Below are 15,098 nucleotides of genomic sequence, written 5' to 3'. Positions count from 1 at the left end.
TCTTACTGGCAATTACATCATCTTAGAAGCTTCATCTGTGTTCTACTATGGTCCTTTCAGGGTCTCCGCATACCGCAGCACGCGACATAGCTTTGCAGACGATAAGTACAACCGTTTCAGAGAGAAGAGCGGCCAATGTGACGATCTGGCTTTACGTCGATTCGACAACAAATGACGAAAACGGACGGATTTCTCAGGTTTTTACTACATATGAACACTTTTCACATTGTCCCGTGCAACTCTGCTGCTAGTCCTCCTTTCATGCAGAATCTTAAGGTCCTAGCTCATGTCCAAGGCACCAAAGCCAGCTAAAAAGTCAATAATCAGTACAAAACATAGAATTGTACTACTTCTTACTTGCTATTACATCAACTTAGAAGCTTCATCTGTGTTCTACTATGGTGCTTTTTGTGTCTCCGCATATCGCAGCACGCGACATAGCTTTGCAGACGATAAGTACAACCGTTTCAGAGAGAAGAGCGGCCAATGTGACGATCTGGCTTTTAAGTCGATTCGATAACAAATGACGAAAACGGACGGATTTCTCAGGTTTTTACTACATATGAACACTTTCACATTCTCCCGTGCAACTCGGCTGCTAGTCCTCCTTTCATGCAGAATCTTAAGGTCCTAGCTCATGTCCAAGGCACCAAATCCAGCTAAAAAGTCAATAATCACAAGTTAAAACTTGAATTGTACTACTTCTTACTGGCTATTACATCAACTTAGAAGCTTCATCTGTGTTCTACTATGGTGCATTTAGTGCCTCCGCATACCGCAGCACGCGACATAGCTTTGCAGACGATAAGTACAACCGTTCCAGAGAGATGAGCGGCCAATGTGACGATCTGGCTTTAAGTCGATTCGATAACAAATGACGAAAACGGACGGATTTCTCAGGTTTTTACTACATATGAACACTTTTCACATTCTGCCGTGCAACTCGGCTGCTAGTCCTCCTTTCATGCAGAATCTTAAGGTCCTAGCTCAAGTCCAAGGCACCAAAGCCAGCTAAAAAGTCAATAATCGATACCTAAAACTTGAATTGTACTACTTCTTACTGGCAATTACATCATCTTAGAGACTTCATCTGTGTTCTACTATGGTGCTTTTAGTGTCTCCGCATACCGGAGCACGAGACATAGCTTTGCAGGCTATAATTACGACCGTTTCAGAGAGAAGAGCGGCCAATGTGATGATCTGGCTTTAAGTTGAGTCGACAACAAATGACCAAAACGGACGGATTTCTCAGGTTTTTACTACATATGAACACTTTTCGCATTCTCCCGTGCAAGTCGGGTGCTAGTTCTCCTTTCATGCAGAATCTTAAGGTCCTAGCTCATGTCCAAGGCACCAAAGCCAGCTAAAAAGTCAATAATCGATTTTTAAAACTTGAATTTTACTACTTCTTACTGGCTATTACATCAACTTAGAAGCTTCATCTGTGTTCTACTATGGTGCTTTGAGAGTCTCCGCATACCGCAGCACGCGACATAGCTTTGCAGACGATAAGTACAACCGTTTCAGAGAGAAGAGCGGCCAATGTGACGATCTGGCTTTTAAGTCGATTCGATAACAAATGACGAAAACGGACGGATTTCTCAGGTTTTTACTACATATGAACACTTTTCACATTGTCCCGTGCAACTCGGCTGCTAGTCCTCCTTTCATGCAGAATCTTAACGTCCTAGCACATGTAAAAGGCACCAAAGCCAGATAAAAAGTCAATAATCACTACCTAAAACTTGAATTGTACTATATCCTACTGTCTATTACATCAACTTAGAAGCTCCATCTGTTTTCTACTATGGAGCTTTTAGTGTCTCCGCATTCCGGAGCACGAGACATAGCTTTGCAGACGATAATTACGACGATTTCAGAGAGAAGAGCGGCCAATGTCATGATCTGGCTTTAAGTCGATTCGATAACAAATGACGAAAAAGACGGATTTGTCTGGTTTTTACTACATATGAACACTTTTCACATTCTCCCGTGCAACTCGGCTGCTAGTCCTCCTTTCATGCAGAATCTTAAGGTCCTAGCTCATGTCCAAGGCACCAAAGCCCGCTAAAAAGTCAATAATCGATACCTAAAACTTGAATTGTACTACTTCTCACTGGCTATCACATCAACTTAGGAGCTTCATCTGTGTTCTACTATGGTGCTTTTAGTGACTCCGCATACCGCAGCACGCAACATAGCTTTGCAGACGATAAGTACAACCGTTTCAGAGAGAAGAGGAGCCAATGTGACGATCAGGCTTTAAGTCGATTCGATAACAAATTACGAAAACGGACGGATTTCTCAGGTTTTTACTACATATGAACACTTTTCACATTCTCCCGTGCAACTCGGCTGCTAGTCCTCCTTTCATGCAGATTCTTAAGGTCCTAGCTCATGCCCAAGGCACCAAAGCCAGCTAAAAAGTCCATAATCGATACCTAAAACTTGAATTGTACTACTTCTTACTGTCTATTACATTAAATTAGATGCTTCATCTGTGTTTTACTATTGTGGTTTTAGTGTCTCCGCATACCGCAGCACGCGACATAGCTTTGCAGACGATAAGTACTGCCATTTCAGAGAGAAGAGCGGCCAAGGTGGCGATCTGGCTTTAAGTCGATTCGATAACAAATGACGAAAACGGACGGATTTCTAAGGTTTTTACAACATATGAACACTTTTCACATTCTCCCGTTCAACGCGGCTGCTAGTCCTCCTTTCATGCAGAATCTTAAGGTCCTAGCTCATGTCCAAGGAGCCAAAGCCAGCTAAAAAGCCAATAATCGATACCTAAAACTTGAATTGTACTACTTCTTACTAGCTATTACATCAACTTAGAAGATTCATCTGTGTTCTACTATGGTGCTTTTAGTGTCTCCGCATACCGCAGCACGCGACATAGCTTATCAGACGATAAGTACAACTGTTTCAGAGAGAAGAGCGGCCAATGTGTCGATCTGGCTTTAAGTCGATTCGATAACAAATGACGAAAACGGACGGATTTCTCAGGTTTTTACTCCATGTGAACACTTTTCACACTCTCCCGTGCAACTCGGCTGCTAGTCCTCCTTTCATGCAGAATCTTAAGGTCCTAGCTCATGTCCAAGGCACCAAAGCCAGCTAAAAAGTCAATAATCGATACCTAAAACTTGAATTGCACTATTTCTTACTGGCTATTACATCAACTTAGAACCTTCTTCTGTGTTCTACTATGGTGCTTTTAGTGTCTCCGCATACCGCAGCACGCGACATAGCTTTGCAGACGATAAGTACAACCGTTTCAGAGAGAAGAGGGGCCAACGTGACGATCTGGCTTTAAGTCGATTCGATAACAAATTACGAAAACGGACGGATTTCTCAGGTTTTTACTACATATGAACACTTTTCACATTCTCCCGTGCAACTCGGCTGCTAGTCCTCCTTTCATGCAGATTCTTAAGGTCCTAGCTCATGTCCAAGGCGCCAAAGCCAGCAAAAAGCCAATAATCGATACCTAAAACTTGAATTGTACTACTTCTTACTGGCTATTACATCAACTTAGAAGCTTCATCTGTGTTCTACTGTGGTGGTTTTAGTGTCTCCGCATACCGCAGCATACGACATAGCTTTGCAAACGATAGGTACAACCGTTTCAGAGAGAAGAGCGGGCAATGTGACGATCGGGCTTTAAGTCGATTCGATAACAAATGACGAAAACGGACGGATTTCTCAGGTTTCTACTACATATGAACACTTTTCACATTCTCCCGTTCAACGCGGCTGCTAGTCCTCCTTTCATGCAGAATCTTAAGGTCCTAGCTCATGTCCAAGGCACCAAAGCCAGCTAAAAAGTCAATAATCGATACCTAAAACTTGAATTGTACTACTTCTTACTGGCAATTACTTCATCTTAGAGGCTTCTTCTGTGTTCTACTATGGTCCTTTTAGTGTCTCCGCATACCGCAGCACGCGACATAGCTTTGCAGACGATAAGTACAACCGTTTCAGAGAGAAGAGCGGCCAATGTGACGATCTGGCTTTAAGTCGATTCGATAACAAATGACGAAAACGGACGGATATCTCAGGTTTTTACTACATATGAACACTTTTCACATTCTCCCGTGCAACTCTGCTGCTAGTCCTCCTTTCATGCAGAATCTTAAGGTCCTAGCTCATGTCCAAGGCACCAAAGCCAGCTAAAAAGTCAATAATCAGTACCAAGAAATAGAATTGTACTTCTTCTTACTTGCTATTACATCAACTTAGAAGCTTCATCTGTGTTCTACAATGGTGCTTTTTGTGTCTCCGCATGCCGCAGCACGCGACATAGCTTTGCAGACGATAAGTACAACCGTTTCAGAGAGAAGAGCGGCCAATGTGACGATCTGGCTTTAAGTCGATTCGATAACAAATGACGAAAACGGACGGATTTCTCAGGTTTTTACTACATATGAACACTTTTCACATTGTCCCGTGCAACTCGGCTGCTAGTCCTCCTTTCATGCAGAATCTTAAGGTCCTAGCTCATGTCCAAGGCACCAAAGCCAGCTAAAAAGTCAATAATCACTACCTAAAACTTGAATTGTACTACTTCTTACTGGCTATTACATCAACTTAGAAGCTTCATCTGTGTTCTACTATGGTGCATTTAGTGTCTCCGCATACCGCAGCACGCGACATAGCTTTGCATACGATACGTACAACCGTTCCAGAGAGAAGAGCGGCCAATGTGAAGATCTGGCTTTAAGTCGATTCGAGAACAAATGACTAAAACGGACGGATTTCTCAGGATTTTACTACATATGAACACTTTTCACATTCTCCCGTGCAACTTGGCTGCTAGTTCTCCTTTCATGCAGAATCTTAAGGTCCTAGCTCATGTCCAAGGCACCAAGGCCAGATAAAAAGTCAATAATGGACACCTAAAACTTGAATTTTACTACTTCTTACTGGCTATTACATCAACTTAGAACCTTCATCTATGTTCTACTATGGTGCTTTTAGTGTCTCCGCATACCGCAGCACGCGACATAGCTTTGCAGACGATAAGTACAATCGTTTCAGAGAAAAGAGCGACCAATGTGACGATCTGGTTTTAAGTCGATTCGATAACAAATGACGAAAACGGACGAATTTCTCAGGTTTTTACTACATCTGAACACTTTTCACTTTCTCCCGTGCAACTCGGCTGCTAGTCCTCCTTTCATGCAGATTCTTAAGGTCCTAGCTCATGTCCAAGGCACCAAAGCCAGCTAAAAAGTCAATAATCGATACCTAAAACTTGAATTGTACTACTTCTTACTGGCTCTTACATCAACTTAGAAGCTTCATCTGTGTTCTACTGTGGTGGTTTTAGTGTCTCCGCATACCGCAGCATACGACATAGCTTTGCAAACGATAGGTACAACCGTTTCAGAGAGAAGAGCGGGCAATGTGACGATCGGGCTTTAAGTCGATTCGATAACAAATGACGAAAACGGACGGATTTCTCAGGTTTCTACTACATATGAACAAGTTTCACATTCTCCCGTGCAACGCGGCTGCTAGTCCTCCTTCTATGCAGAATCTTAAGGTCCTAGCTCATGTCTAAGGCACCAAAGCCAGCTAAAAAGTCAATAACTGATACCTAAAACTTGAATTCTACAACTTCTTACTGGCTATTACATCAACTTAGAAGCTTCATCTGTGTTCTACTATGGTGCTTTTAGTGTCTCCGCACACCGCAGCACGCGACGTAGCTTTACAGACGATAAGTACAACCGTTTCAGAGAAAAGAGGGGACAATGTGACGATCTGGCTTTAAGTCGATTCGATAACAAATGACGAAAACGGACAGATTTCTCAGGTTTTTACTACATATGAACACTTTTCACACTCTCCCGTGCAGCTCGGCTGCTAGTCCTCCTTTCATGCAAATCTTAAGGTCCTAGCTCATGTCCAAGGCACCAAAGCCAGCTAAAAAATAAATAATCACTACCGAAAACTTGAATTGTACTACTTCTTACTGGCTATTACATCAACTTAGAAGCTTCATCTGTGTTTTACTATGGTGCTTTTAGTGTCTCCGCATACCGCAGCATGCGACATAGCTTTGCAGACGATAAGTAGAACCGTTTCAGAGAGAAGAGCAGCCAAGTGACGATCTAGCTTTAAGTCGATTCGATAACAAATGACGAAAATTGACGGATTTCTCAGCTTTTTACTACATGTGAACACTTTTCACATTCTCCCGTGCAACTCGGCTGCTAGTCCTAATTTCATGCAGAACCTTAAGGTCCTAGCTCATGTCCAAGGCACCAAAGCCAGCTAAGAAGTCAATAATCAATACATAAAACTTGAATTGTACTACTTCTTACTGGCTATTACATCAACTTAGAAGCTTCATCTGTCTTCTACTATGTTGCTTTTACAGTCTCCGCATACCGCAGCACGCGACATAGCTTTGCAGACGATAAGTACAACCGTTTCAGAGAGAAGAGCGGCCAATGTGACGATCTGGCTTTAAGTCGATTCGATAACAAATGACGAAAACGGAAGGATTTCTCAGGTTTTAGCTACATATGAACACTTTTCACATTCTCCCGTGCAACTCGGCTGCTAGTTCTCCTTTCATGCAGAATCTTAAGGTCCTAGGTCACGTCCAAGCCACCAAAGCCGGCCAAAAGGGAATAATCGATAACTAAAACTTGAATTGTACTACTTCTTACTGGCTATTACTTCAACTTAGAAGCTTCTTCTGTGTTCTACTATGGTGCTTTTAGTGTCTCCGCATACCGCAGCACGCGACATAGCTTTGCAGACGATAAGTACAACCGTTTCAGAGGGAAGAGCGGCCATTGTGACGATCGGGCTTTAAGTCGATTCGATAACAAATGACGAAAACGGACGGATTTCTCAGGTTTTTACTACATATGAACACTTTTCACATTGTCCCGTGCAACTCGGCTGCTAGTCCTCCTTTCATGCAGAATCTTAAGGTCCTAGCTCATGTCCAAGGCACCAAAGCCAGCTAAAAAGTCAATAATCAGTACCTAAAACTTGAATTTTACTACTTCTTACTTGCTATTACATTTACTTAAAAGCTGCATATGTGTTCTACTATGGTGCTTTTCGTGTCTCCGCATACCGCAGCACGCGACATAGCTTTGCAGACGATAGGTACAACCGTTTCAGAGAGAAGAACGGCCAATGTAACGATCTGGCTTTAAGTCTATTCGATAACAAATGACGAAAACGAACGGATTTCTCAGGTTTCTACTACATATGAACACATTTCACATTCTCCCGTGCAACGCGGCTGCTAGTCCTCCTTCTATGCAGAATCTTAAGGTCCTAGCTCATGTCCAAGGCACCAAAGCCAGCTAAAAAGTCAATAAACGATACCTAAAACTTGAATTGTACTACTTCTTACTGGCTATTACATCAACTTAGAAGCTTCATCTGTGTTCTACTATGGTGCTTTTAGTGTCTCCGCATACCGCAGCACGCGACATAGCTTATCAGACGATAAGTACAACTGTTTCAGAGAGAAGAGCGGCCAATGTGTCGATCTGGCTTTAAGTCGATTCGATAACAAATGACGAAAACGGACGGATTTTTCGGGTTTTTACTGCATATGAACACTTTTCATATTCTCCCATGCTACTCGGCTGCTAGTCCTCCTTTCATGCAGAATCTTAAGGTCCTAGCTCATGTCCAAGGCACCAAAGCCAGCTAAAAAGTCAATAATCGATACCTAAAACTTGAATTGTACTACTTCTTACTGGCTATTACATCAACTTAGAAGCTTCATCTGTGTTCTACTATGGTGCTTTTAGTGTCTCCGCAATCCGCAGCACGCGACATAGCTTTGCAGACGATAAGTACATCCGTTTCAGAGAGAAGAGCGGCCAATGTGACGATCTGGCTTTAAGTCGATTCGATAACAAATGACGAAAACGGACGGATTTCTCAGGTTTTTACTCCATGTGAACACTTTTCACACTCTCCCGTGCAACTCGGCTGCTAGTCCTCCTTTCATGCAGAATCTTAAGGTCCTAGCTCATGTCCAAGGCACCAAAGCCAGCTAAAAAGTCAATAATCGATACCTAAAACTTGAATTGCACTATTTCTTACTGGCTATTACATCAACTTAGAACCTTCTTCTGTGTTCTACTATGGTGCTTTTAGTGTCTCCGCATACCGCAGCACGCGACATAGCTTTGCAGACGATAAGTACAACCGTTTCAGAGAGAAGAGGGGCCAACGTGACGATCTGGCTTTAAGTCGATTCGATAACAAATTACGAAAACGGACGGATTTCTCAGGTTTTTACTACATATGAACACTTTTCACATTCTCCCGTGCAACTCGGCTGCTAGTCCTCCTTTCATGCAGATTCTTAAGGTCCTAGCTCATGTCCAAGGCGCCAAAGCCAGCTAAAAAGCCAATAATCGATACCTAAAACTTGAATTGTACTACTTCTTACTGGCTATTACATCAACTTAGAAGCTTCATCTGTGTTCTACTGTGGTGGTTTTAGTGTCTCCGCATACCGCAGCATACAACATAGCTTTGCAAACGATAGGTACAACCGTTTCAGAGAGAGGAGCGGGCAATGTGACGATCGGGCTTTAAGTCGATTCGATAACAAATGACGAAAACAGACGGATTTCTCAGGTTTCTACTACATATGAACACGTTTCACATTCTCCCGTGCAACGCGGCTGCTAGTCTTCCTTCTATGCAGAATCTTAAGGTCCTAGCTCATGTCTAGGGCACCAAAGCCAGCTAAAAAGTCAATAACTGATACCTAAAACTTGAATTCTACTACTTCTTACTGTCTATTACATTAAATTAGATGCTTCATCTGTGTTTTACTATGGTGGTTTTTGTGTCTCCGCATACCGCTGCACGCGACATAGCTTTGCAGACGATAAGTACAGCCATTTCAGAGAGAAGAGTGGCCAAGGTGGCGATCTGGCTTTAAGTCGATTCGATAACAAATGACGAAAACGGACGGAATACTAAGGTTTTTACTACATATGAACACTTTTCACATTCTCCCGTTCAACGCGGCTGCTATTCCTCCTTTCATGCAGAATCTTAAGGTCCTAGCTCATGTCCAAGGCACCAAAGCCAGCTAAAAAGTCAATAATCGATACCTAAAACTTGAATTGTACTACTTCTTACTGGCAATTACTTCATCTTAGAGGCTTCTTCTGTGTTCTACTATGGTCCTTTTAGTGTCTCCGCATACCGCAGCACGCGACATAGCTTTGCAGACGATAAGTACAACCGTTTCAGAGAGAAGAGCGGCCAATGTGACGATCTGGCTTTAAGTCGATTCGATAACAAATGACGAAAACGGACGGATATCTCAGGTTTTTACTACATATGAACACTTTTCACATTGTCCCGTGCAACTCTGCTGCTAGTCCTCCTTTCATGCAGAATCTTAAGGTCCTAGCTCATGTCCAAGGCACCAAAGCCAGCTGAAAAGTCAATAATCAGTACCAAAACATAGAATTGTACTTCTTCTTACTTGCTATTACATCAACTTAGAAGCTTCATCTGTGTTCTACAATGGTGCTTTTTGTGTCTCCGCATGCCGCAGCACGCGACATAGCTTTGCAGACGATAAGTACAACCGTTTCAGAGAGAAGAGCGGCCAATGTGACGATCTGGCTTTAAGTCGATTCGATAACAAATGACGAAAACGGACGGATTTCTCAGGTTTTTACTACATATGAACACTTTTCACATTGTCCCGTGCAACTCGGCTGCTAGTCCTCCTTTCATGCAGAATCTTAAGGTCCTAGCTCATGTCCAAGGCACCAAAGCCAGCTAAAAAGTCAATAATCACTACCTAAAACTTGAATTGTACTACTTCTTACTGGCTATTACATCAACTTAGAAGCTTCATCTGTGTTCTACTATGGTGCATTTAGTGTCTCCGCATACCGCAGCACGCGACATAGCTTTGCATACGATACGTACAACCGTTCCAGAGAGAAGAGCTGCCAATGTGAAGATCTGGCTTTAAGTCGATTCGAGAACAAATGACTAAAACGGACGGATTTCTCAGGATTTTACTACATATGAACACTTTTCACATTCTCCCGTGCAACTTGGCTGCTAGTTCTCCTTTCATGCAGAATCTTAAGGACCTAGCTCATGTCCAAGGCACCAAAGCCAGCTAAAAAGTCAATAATGGACACCTAAAACTTGAATTTTACTACTTCTTACTGGCTATTACATCAACTTAGAACCTTCATCTATGTTCTACTATGGTGCTTTTAGTGTCTCCGCATACCGCAGCTCGCGACATAGCTTTGCAGACGATAAGTACAATCGTTTCAGAGAAAAGAGCGACCAATGTGACGATCTGGTTTTAAGTCGATTCGATAACAAATGACGAAAACGGACGAATTTCTCAGGTTTTTACTACATCTGAACACTTTTCACATTCTCCCGTGCAACTCGGCTGCTAGTCCTCCTTTCATGCAGATTCTTAAGGTCGTAGCTCATGTCCAAGGCACCAAAGCCAGCTAAAAAGTCAATAATCGATACCTAAAACTTGAATTGTACTACTTCTTACTGGCTCTTACATCAACTTAGAAGCTTCATCTGTGTTCTACTGTGGTGGTTTTAGTGTCTCCGCATACCGCAGCATACGACATAGCTTTGCAAACGATAGGTACAACCGTTTCAGAGAGAAGAGCGGGCAATGTGACGATCGGGCTTTAAGTCGATTCGATAACAAATGACGAAAACGGACGGATTTCTCAGGTTTCTACTACATATGAACACGTTTCACATTCTCCCGTGCAACGCGGCTGCTAGTCCTCCTTCTATGCAGAATCTTAAGGTCCTAGCTCATGTCTAAGGCACCAAAGCCAGCTAAAACGTCAATAACTGATACCTAAAACTTGAATTCTACTACTTCTTACTGGCTATTACATCAACTTAGAAGCTTCATCTGTGTTCTACTATGGTGCTTTTAGTGTCTCCGCACACCGCAGCACGCGACATAGCTTTGCAGACGATAAGTACAACCGTTTCAGAGAAAAGAGGGGACAATGTGACGATCTGGCTTTAAGTCGATTCGATAACAAATGACGAAAACGGACAGATTTCTCAGGTTTTTACTACATATGAACACTTTTCACACTCTCCCGTGCAGCTCGGCTGCTAGTCCTCCTTTCATGCAAATCTTAAGGTCCTAGCTCATGTCCAAGGCACCAAAGCCAGCTAAAAAATAAATAATCACTACCGAAAACTTGAATTGTACTACTTCTTACTGGCTATTACATCAACTTAGAAGCTTCATCTGTGTTCTACTATGGTGCTTTTAGTGTCTCCGCATACCGCAGCATGCGACATAGCTTTGCAGACGATAAGTAGAACCGTTTCAGAGAGAAGAGCAGCCAAGTGACGATCTGGCTTTAAGTCGATTCGATAACAAATGACGAAAATTGACGGATTTCTCAGCTTTTTACTACATGTGAACACTTTTCACATTCTCCCGTGCAACTCGGCTGCTAGTCCTAATTTCATGCAGAACCTTAAGGTCGTAGCTCATGTCCAAGGCACCAAAAGCAGCTAAGAAGTCAATAATCAATACATAAATCTTGAATTGTACTACTTCTTACTGGCTATTACATAAACTTAGAAGCTTCATCTGTCTTCTACTATGGTGCTTTTACAGTCTCCGCATACCGCAGCACGCGACATAGCTTTGCAGACGATAAGTACAACCGTTTCAGAGAGAAGAGCGGCCAATGTGACGATCTGGCTTTAAGTCGATTCGATAACAAATGACGAAAACGGACGGATTTCTCAGGTTTTAGCTACGTATGAACACTTTTCACATTCTCCCGTGCAACTCGGCTGCTAGTTCTCCTTTCATGCAGAATCTTAAGGTCCTAGGTCACGTCCAAGCCACCAAAGCCGGCCAAAAGGGAATAATCGATAACTAAAACTTGAATTGTACTACTTCTTACTGGCTATTACTTCAACTTAGAAGCTTCTTCTGTGTTCTACTATGGTGCTTTTAGTGTCTCCGCATGCCGCAGCACGCGACATAGCTTTGCAGACGATAAGTACAACCGTTTCAGAGGGAAGAGCGGCCATTGTGACGATCGGGCTTTAAGTCGATTCGATAACAAATGACGAAAACGGACGGATTTCTCAGGTTTTTACTACATATGAACACTTTTCACATTGTCCCGTGCAACTCGGCTGCTAGTCCTCCTTTCATGCAGAATCTTAAGGTCCTAGCTCATGTCCAAGGCACCAAAGCCAGCTAAAAAGTCAATAATCAGTACCTAAAACTTGAATTTTACTACTTCTTACTTGCTATTACATTTACTTAAAAGCTTCATCTGTGTTCTACTATGGTGCTTTTCGTGTCTCCGCATACCGCAGCACGCGACATAGCTTTGCAGACGATAGGTACAACCGTTTCAGAGAGAAGAACGGCCAATGTGACGATCTGGCTTTAAGTCGATTCGATAACAAATGACGAAAACGAACGGATTTCTCAGGTTTCTACTACATATGAACACATTTCACATTCTCCCGTGCAACGCGGCTGCTAGTCCTCCTTCTATGCAGAATCTTAAGGTCCTAGCTCATGTCCAAGGCACCAAAGCCAGCTAAAAAGTCAATAAACGATACCTAAAACTTGAATTGTACTACTTCTTACTGGCTATTACATCAACTTAGAAGCTTCATCTGTGTTCTACTATGGTGCTTCTAGTGTCTCCGCACACCGCAGCACGCGACATAGCTTTGCAGACGATAAGTACAACCGTTTCAGGGATAAGAGCGGCCAAGTGACGATCTGGCTTTAAGTCGATTCGATAACAAATGACGAAAACGGACAGATTTCTCAGGTTTTTACTACATATGAACACTTTTCACACTCTCCCGTGCAGCTCGGCTGCTAGTCCTCCTTTCATGCAAATCTTAAGGTCCTAGCTCATGTCCAAGGCACCAAAGCCAGCTAAAAAGTAAATAATCAGTACCTAAAACTTGAATTGTACTACTTCTTACTGGCTATTACATCATATTAGAAGCTTCATCTGTGTTCTACTATGGTGCTTCTAGTGTCTCCGCACACCGCAGCACGCGACATAGCTTTGCAGACGAAAAGTACAACCGTTTCAGGGATAAGAGCGGCCAAGTGACGATCTGGCTTTAAGTCGATTCGATAACAAATGACGAAAACTGACGGATTTCTCAGGTTTTCACTACATATGAACACGTTTCACATTCTCCCGTGCAACTCGGCAGCTAGTCCTCCTTTCATGGAGAATCTTAAGGTCCTAGATCATGTCCAAGGCACCAAAGCCAGCTAAACAGTCAATAATCGATACCTAAAACTTGAATTGTACTACTTCTTACTGGCTATTACATCAACTTAGAAGCTTCATCTGTGTTCTACTATGGTGCTTTTAGAGTCTCCGCGTACCGCAGCACGCGAAATAGCTTTGCAGACGATAAGTACAATAGTTTCAGAGAGAAGAGCGGCCAATGTTACGATCTGGCTTTAAGTCGATTCGATAACAAATGACGAAAACGGACGGATTTCTCAGGTTTTTACTACATATGAACACTTTTTACATTCTCCCGTGTAACTCGGCTGCTAGTCCTCCTTTCATGCAGATTCTTAAGGTCGTAGCTCATGTCCAAGGCACCAAAGCCAGCTAAAAAGTCAATAATCAATACCTAAAACTTGAATTGTACTACTTCTTACTGGGTGTTACATCAACTTAGAAGCTTCATCTGTGTTCTACTGTGGTGATTTTAGTGTCTCCGCATACCGCAGCATACGACATAGCTTTGCAAACGATAAGTACAACCGTTTCAGAGAGAAGAGCGGCCAATGTGACGATCGGGCTTTAAGTCGATTCGATAACAAATGACGAAAACGAACGGATTTCTCAGGTTTCTACTACATATGAACACATTTCACATTCTCCCGTGCAACGCGGCTGCTAGTCCTCCTTCTATGCAGAATCTTAAGGTCCTAGCTCATGTCCAAGGCACCAAAGCCAGCTAAAAAGTCAATAATCGATACCTAAAACTTGAATTGTACTACTTCTTACTGGCTACTACATCAACTTAGAAGCTTCATCTGTGTTCTACTATGGTGCTTTTAGTGTCTCCGCACACCGCAGCACGCGACATAGCTTTGCAGACGATAAGTACAACCGTTTCAGAGAGAAGAGCGGCCAATGTGACGATCTGGCTTTAAGTCGATTCGATAACAAATGACGAAAACGGACGGATTTCTCAGGTTTTTACTACATATGATCACTTTTCACATTCTCCCGTGCAACTCGGCTGCTAGTCCTCCTTTCATGCTGAATCTTAAGGTCCTAGCTCATGTCCAAGGCACCAAAGCCAGCTAAAAAGTCAATAATCGATACCTAAAACTTGAATTGTACTATATATTACTGGCTATTACATCAACTTAGAAGCTTCATCTGTGTTCTACTATGGTGCTTTTAGTGTCTCCGCATACCGCAGCACGCGACACAGCTTTGAAGACGATACGTACAACCGTTTCAGAGAGAAGAGCGGCCAATGTAACGATCTGGCTTTAAGTCGATTCGATAACAAATGACGAAAACGGACGGATTTCTCAGGTTTTTACTACATATGAACACTTTTCACATTCTCCCGTGCAACTCGGCTGCTAGTCCTCCTTTCATGCAGAATCTTAAGGTCGTAGCTCATGTCCAAGGCACCAAAGCCAGCTAAAAAGTCAATAATCGATACCTAAAACTTGAATTGTACTACTTCTTACTGGCTATTACATCAACTTAGAAGCTTCATCTGTGTTCTACTATGGTGATTTTAGTGTCTCCGCACACCGCAGCACGCGACATAGCTTTGCAGACGATAAGTACAACCATTTCAGAGAGAAGAGCGGCCAATGTGACGATCTGGCTTTAAGTCGATTCGATAACAAATGACGAAAACGGACGGATTTCTCAGGTTTTTACTACATATGAACACTTTTCACATTCTCCCGTGCAACTCGGCTGCTAGTCCTCCTTTCATGCAGAATCTTAAGGTCATAGCTCATGTCCAGATAACCAAAGCCAGCTAAAAAGTCAATAATC

The sequence above is a fragment of the Schistocerca gregaria genome, unplaced genomic scaffold (assembly GCF_023897955.1).
Source record: "Schistocerca gregaria isolate iqSchGreg1 unplaced genomic scaffold, iqSchGreg1.2 ptg000343l, whole genome shotgun sequence".
Lineage (NCBI taxonomy): Eukaryota > Metazoa > Arthropoda > Insecta > Orthoptera > Acrididae > Schistocerca > Schistocerca gregaria.
This window is presented reverse-complemented; position numbering follows the sequence as displayed.